The following is a 7,224-nucleotide window of genomic DNA, read 5'->3' on the forward strand; positions in this document are numbered from 1 at the left end:
ACAATATTCCTACTTAATCCAGCACTATTTTAACTGTCGTAATTGTACATTAAACCTAGGCATGGGTACCAGGAATAAAAGGACACTTCAGAATCTGAAATCATCAAAGTGTAACCAGGCATATATTTCCACTGAATCCATAACAAGCAAAGCTTTTACATTGTATTGCTGATAACACCATCAGTAATGCATTCATAGGCTAATTAGCAGATATGACTGCTATGCTATGAATAGAACAGTGATATGGATCATGAATCTCATTTACATTATTTTAACTGAAAAAGCCCATCCAAAATACAGTACATTGTAGCATGTTAAGTTTAAGAGTCACTTTGCCCTCTTTTTAGCCATCTACTGGGCATGCTGGTGATCAATGTCCACTAAAACAACTATTTATTAAAGTGACATCAATGTGAATTTTAGTTTTCCTTCCTTGTTGGTTTGGCTTTTGACCCACACTGTTTCATTATTATTGAAGTTTGGCTATAAAAAAAAACCACCTTTCCTAGCAAAATGGGAATTTAAAGTTAGTAGTATCTCTCGCATCTAACTATTGATGTGCAGTGGCTTTGTGTTTTAGAGAAGTTCACTAACATCGGGTGTTACTACAGCATTCGGCTGGCACCCAATTGAAATATGCAGTTTTTTTCTATTAGCTCTCCAGGACTCTAGCCATAACAGTAGGCGCCTCCGTAGCCAGGTGGGAAGGAGCAGCAGTGCGTAGCACACGCTTCTTGATTAGACCGGGGTTCGAGCCCGTCACCACCAAATAGGGAGGATGCGGAAAGGTCAGGGAATGACCACCGCATATCCCGGAGCAATATGGCCTTAGTTGCTAATGCTCCTAAAAAAAAAAAAAAAAAAAAAGAGCCATAACAGTAGTAAGTATAACGTCCAAGGGCAGGTGATGATAGATGGCAAAGCCATGTTTAAAGTGCTTCAAAGGGGTACTTTAAAAAATACACATTTTCAATATAAAAATGGATTTTTTGTACTCATGTTCATAATATATTAAAAATAAAAGTGGCATCAAAAAAGTGAATGATTTTGGATTATTTCATGCCCATCTTTACGGTTATAAAATGGGATACTATTCCTAAGTGTGCAAATGATCCTCAAAACTGGCTGTCTGCCTGCTTGGCAGAGAGTTAAATTTTAATATACATTACATCAGAATTTAGTATAAATCTCTCTCTCTCCAACCAGGGAAGTCAAGTGTTAGTGAGGAAAAGAGAACTGAAGCATGTGTATCTGTATGAATTCTCATATAGATACACATGCATGTATCTGCATGAAAATGTGCTTGAATTTGAAAGTGTCTGCAATTCTGCCCAGACACGATAGGAGGGAGTATATGATGAGAGCCTTGTCGATCAATTCGGCCCTGGAAAGATTGTGCAAGGCTCAAGGGGTAGAATTTTTTTCAGCCTGGACTGTACTTGTTAACAGGAGAGATTGCTTCTACAGGGATGGGATACACTTAAATAGAAAGGGAGCAAGAATATTTGCTGATACTATCGAGGCAGTGTTAGGTGGGCCGGAAAACTGCTAGCTTGGGGGGAGACAAAGACCAATAGATTGATAGTAGCCACTGGCAGAGGTGAAAGAGATTCTTGCACTGCTTCTATTAGAATGTGCCGAAGCCTGAAAAACAAGATGCATGATATTTCAGAGACTGCTGGGAGCCATTGCGGTACAAGTAAACACATGGGTTGTGTTAGGGTAGCTAAGAATAGAAACAGGTGCAGGTATACTTGCGTGTACACCAATGCTAGGAGTTTAGTAAACAAATTTGATGAATTTGAGGTATTGCTCAAAACATCAAAGGCAGATATTGTTGGGATATCAGAGACGTGGTGTCACACAGATATAAGGGATGCAGAACTGGAATTTGGGGAGTACAACGTCTACAGAAAGGATAGACAGGATAGGGAGGGGTTATGCTATTAGTTAAGAAACACATAAAAACCAAGGAAGTGAAGCCAGTCGACATCGCTGGACAGTGCAGTGTTGAGTCAGTTTGGTGTGACATAAGCATTGGGAGATCAAAATTGAGAGTAGGAGTGTGCTATAGGCCTAATGACTCTGATGAGTATAATAAGAAACTGTACAGGGAAATAGAGTGGGCCAGTAAATCAGAGAGTCTTATAATGGGAGATTTTAATTTCCCAGATATTGACTGGAATTTGGGGGCTGGTCACTCACACACTAGCAGGGCTTTTGTGGATTTATTGGATGATTGTTTTCTACATCAGCATGTTCGGGAGGCAACTAGAGGGAGTAATACTCTTGATTTGATTATCAGCAGTGATTCTTCATGCATTAAGAATCTGCAGATAAATGAACCACTAGGTGGCAGTGATCACAGTGTGCTGATGTGGGATTTACTCAAAGAGGTAACTACCATTAGGGGTAAAGGGAAGGGTTATTGCTTCCGTAAAGGCGACTACGATGGACTGAGAATGTGGAAAAATATTGTTGGTAGGGTAATGTATGCAAGGTAAAAAAAAAAAAAAATTATCCATGTTGTTTGTCCCGGTTAGGGATCAGCGACATGGATGAAACACTTATCGTTCCTCCATGTTGATATGACCAGCAGAATTTTTACAAGCTGTCTGGCCAGGCTTGATGTTCTTGGTTTTATTTTGGCATTTCCTTCATCCAATGTCAATGCAAACATTTATTGTATTTAGTAGTCACAGGCTTGGACTCCGGTCCACTCAAAGAGCGCATGCTACTGCACTCTTGCTCCTGACCAACCACTTGGCTACATCATAGCCAAATGGTAATGTATGCAGGGTTGTTGCAATTAAAAGGCCCTGCTTGCTTGGTTTCTTTTAGGTAAGTTGTTATCCAGACTTTCTTTGTAGTGTTTTGGCTGAGTATTACTGTTTAGTTTCTAAATTTAGCAAATTTTTTCTCACAAAGAAAGTTGGTCCCCATCCTTGAATGGGGAACAACTTTCCCCAACAATTTTATTAAAAAATAATGGTTGAAGCAGCAGATATGACAACACCACACAGCCATTTTTTTTTTTTTATTCAAATAAATTTAGTTTACATTCACTTTAGAAGTATGCTGGTATCATTTTAAGACTAAAAAAGGATGAGGGACAACTTTCTGTCAAGGAAAAAAAAAAGTTTTTGTCCAAATTTTAATTTAGAAATCATAAAATCTTAACCATAATATGTAGTCCAATTTTAATACCGAATTCAAAGATTTCAGCCCAAATGTCACATATGTCCAGACAACAAATAGCCTAAACCTATAAAAATAAGTGAAACAGACCTCCAATGCCTTTTAATTTAAACCCTGCATATCCAGCACTACCTTACCCATCCCATTTTTGAAAATTCTCAAGAGGGGGTGGGGAATGATGTGCCTCTTAAATTAATCCACACAACTTACTTTAAAATTAATGTGAACGGAGGAAAATGAAATAATATAAATCAAAGAATATGGTATTTTTTATATTTTTTGCTATTGCTCTTAAATATGAATTCCATGCATATGAAATATTTCAGCCCAAAAAAACAGCATACCATGAGCTGATCAACTGTATTTTCTCACCTGGTTTACATGTGCTATTTATGCCCCCCTGATAAACAAGCACAAAATAATTTTCATTGCCTAACTATTGATGATGCTATTGTCTTAAAATACTTAAGCCGGTGTAAAAAGTCAGTTCTTGAGACAGACAGTTTGCTTAGTAGATTTCATTATCAGCCATTTTCAATCCACTGCAGGATGAAGGCCTTTCCAGTTCCTTCTGTTTTGTGCAATGGCCATCCATTTACTGCCCATAAGCTCTTGAATTATCTATTCATCTCCACAGGTCTGGAGGCCTCATTTTAGGAAGGATGTAGAGTTGCTAGAATGAGTACAAAGAAGGGCAACAACATTGGTGAGGGGGAACAAAGGGGTGCTCTAAACAAGATAGGTTAAGTTCTGAAAATTGCAGCACCTGGAGACTAGGCACATGCAAGGTGATCTGATTAAGGTGTATAAGGTAAGAAATATGCATTTAATCAAAGCTTAATAAAGAGACGGCACTCACCTCAATCTGCTGTGGTTATATGAATCATGAAATGGTAGTGTGAGAAATCATTGGTTAAACTAAAAACGGAGTTTAAAGATTGCAATAAGGAAAGCGTAATTTAAAAAGTAATTGAAAAACTTAAGTACCCGAAATGTATTGCTGAACATGTGTTGTATTGCTGAAATGTATTGCTGAACATGTGTTCAGCAATACATTTCAAGTTATGGCTTTGCGCTGTTTTTAGTCCATCTGTCATCACGTCTTTGAGCAAGTCCATTTCAGTTCTTTTAGTTTTGATAAGAATGTCCTTTAGTTGAGTTTACTGCCTAAACTATGTATTTCTCTACTTATCCAACAGTCTGATTCCTAATATAATTTGTTCCATTCTTTGCTGTGTAGTTTTCAGCTTCTCTTCCATTCTTTTGGCAAGTGCCCAAGTTTCACTTCCATAAGTCATGGCCAGGAGTAGACATTGTTTCATTACTTTACGTTTCAGACAAATTGGGATATTGCTCCTCAGTAAGTGACTATATTTCCTGAATGTCAATACCTACTTAACATAAAATTAAGTCTAATTTCTTTAAGACAGCTGCATTGCATGCTTTTCAAGTTTAAGGGGCTCTTTGGTAATTCATATGTTTTTTTTTTTTTGGTAGTTTGTTGGTGCATCGGCTTCTGTGACCATAATGCTCCTCCCAAGGTTTTTGCAGCACTTTGATCCAAGCCCGAGGCGGGATTCGAACCCGCAACCTTTAGGTTGCCAGGCAGGTACTTTACCCACCCAGCTAGCCCGGTCGGCATATCTTCATGTGACTTCATTAACTTGATCACATCAATGTTATCCTAGATAGCTTTCCATTTTTTTTGTGGTTTCCAATTAGTTTCTTTGTATATGCTGTACTGGTTCTCCCAAATCAAAGTAATTTTAGAGGATGTAATTAGGCTTATACACCAATAAGCCAAAACATGACCAGCAGAGTTTTATGCAAATTGAAGCAACTGCTGGTGAACTGTGGCACATAGGCAGGTTGGGACATGGTATAAAAAACACCTGATACTGAGCTCTGTTAATCAGTGTTACTCTTGTTCTTCAGATGGGAAAGGCAACAGACTGGGTCAGAGCATATCCAAAACAGCACGGCTGGTGGGATGCTCACGGTCAGCCATGATTAGTACCTACTGAAAGTGGGCCAAGGAAGGAAAACCTGTGAACCACCAGAGAGGTGTTGGACCACAGCTCATTGATGCTCTGAGGTGAGTGAAGGCTCTTCCACATGGTACGTGACAACAGAAGGGCAACTAGCTGGCAACAGGAGTAATGTGTCACAAAAAATCAGTACATCGAACCCTGCTGAAAACAGGGCTGCATAGCCGCTTGCTTCCAGTGGCCATGCTAACCGCGGTTCGCCGGGAACAGCACCTACAATGGGCACATGAGCATCGAAACTGGAGCTAGAAATTGGAAGATATAGTCCGATGAATCACATTTCCTGTTGCACCATGTGGTACATCGTTTACCTGGGGAAGTGATGGTGCCTGGATGCACCGTGGATCCACCTGGATGCACCTGGATCCAGCCATCCATGTGCCAGGCACGCTGACATCTGTACCACCTACCTAAACATTGCAGACCAGGTACACCCAATCATGGCAACAGTCTTCCCCTCTGGTGGTGCCTTCTTTCAGCAGGATAATGCACCTAACCACACTGCCCAGATTGTTCTAGACTGGTTTGCAGAACACGAAGACTTCCAGGTCCCTGGCCTCCAAATTCCCCAGGCATCAATCCCATTGAGCATCTGTGGTTTGTGTTGGAACAGCAACTCCGATCAAAAGATGAGATCATGGACCTAACAGGAGTTCAAAGATCTGCTGTTTATATGCTGGTACCAGATACCACATTTAGAAATCTTGTAGCGTCCATGCTGTGCCAGGTACGAGCTCTTTTGGCTAGACATGGAGGACCAACATTGTATTAGGTAGGTGGTCATAATGTTTTGGTTCATTGTTCAAGCTCAAATAAAGTCAACTTCCTTCTAGGGCCTATTTTAAGGTCTGCATTTACATGATTCAATAAATGAATCAAGTAAATGTGGCAGAGTACCTTCTCTTTATTAAATGACACTTTGGTGTGGGGGCCAACATTGAAAAGTTTTTTTTTATTCAGCTTAAGATGTTACTATTTATTTGGTGGGATGCTTTATAATAGTGCAGGAAATAATTTAAGGTGTTGTTATAAAAAGGTGAGGGATATCACATACCATACATGGTGGAAAATGTTATCATTAAGCAAGATATACCTGTATTCTTATCCTTACTGTTGTTTTTGCTGCTTGTTACCGATTTATCTGGCACCTCCGTGGGCAAGAGCAGCAGTGCATAGCACACGCTTTTTGATTAGACTGGAGTTCAAGCCCGTGACCACCAAATACAGAGGGTGCGGAAAGGTCAGGGAATGACCACCACATATCCCTGGAGCAATATGGCCTTAGTTACTAATGCTCCTAAAATGTAAATAACAAACAAACCAATTTATCTTACCACTAAATCTAGAGTAATCTACTCAAATATTTTCTACCCAAGTAAAAATGTTACTGTAAAAGCCCCTAGTCTGAAATGCAGCCTTTTACCAAAGCGAACTGATAAAAAATCCAAATCTTTTTCATTATCTGACTGAATTATGGTATATTAAGTTGGAACTAAACACATTCGCTTTATTATTTCAAACTTTCACTGCTCTGATAAAGTGATATCCAGATATTTAGAAGTTTTTATTTGTAAAAAAGCCCATCTGATAATTGCATTTGCAAATTCTTTTCCATTATGACTGAAAGTACTGTAAAGTGAATGTTACCCAAGCAACTCTATGGGATAAATAAATACATTTCCCCTTTACAAATCAAAAAACATAAATGAAGCATGAAATTATCATTGCACATACCGATTATCACTTTTCCAATTTTTAAAAGGGGATGGGAGGATATAGTTTTCTATCCCCAAAAGATATTGGTAACAGTGCAAAAATGAAAGCAATGATAATTTCCTGATTCATTCACTTTTCTGATTTCAAAGAAGGGCTATTTATTATTTGGGTTTTTTTTTTTTTTTTCAGGAGCATTAGCAACTAAGGGGATATGTGGTGGTCAGTCCCTGACCTTTCCACATCTTCCGTATTTGGTGATCAC

Source organism: Mastigoproctus giganteus, chromosome 14 (genome assembly GCF_048544385.1).
Source record: "Mastigoproctus giganteus isolate SK-2022 chromosome 14, ASM4854438v1, whole genome shotgun sequence".
Lineage (NCBI taxonomy): Eukaryota > Metazoa > Arthropoda > Arachnida > Uropygi > Thelyphonidae > Mastigoproctus > Mastigoproctus giganteus.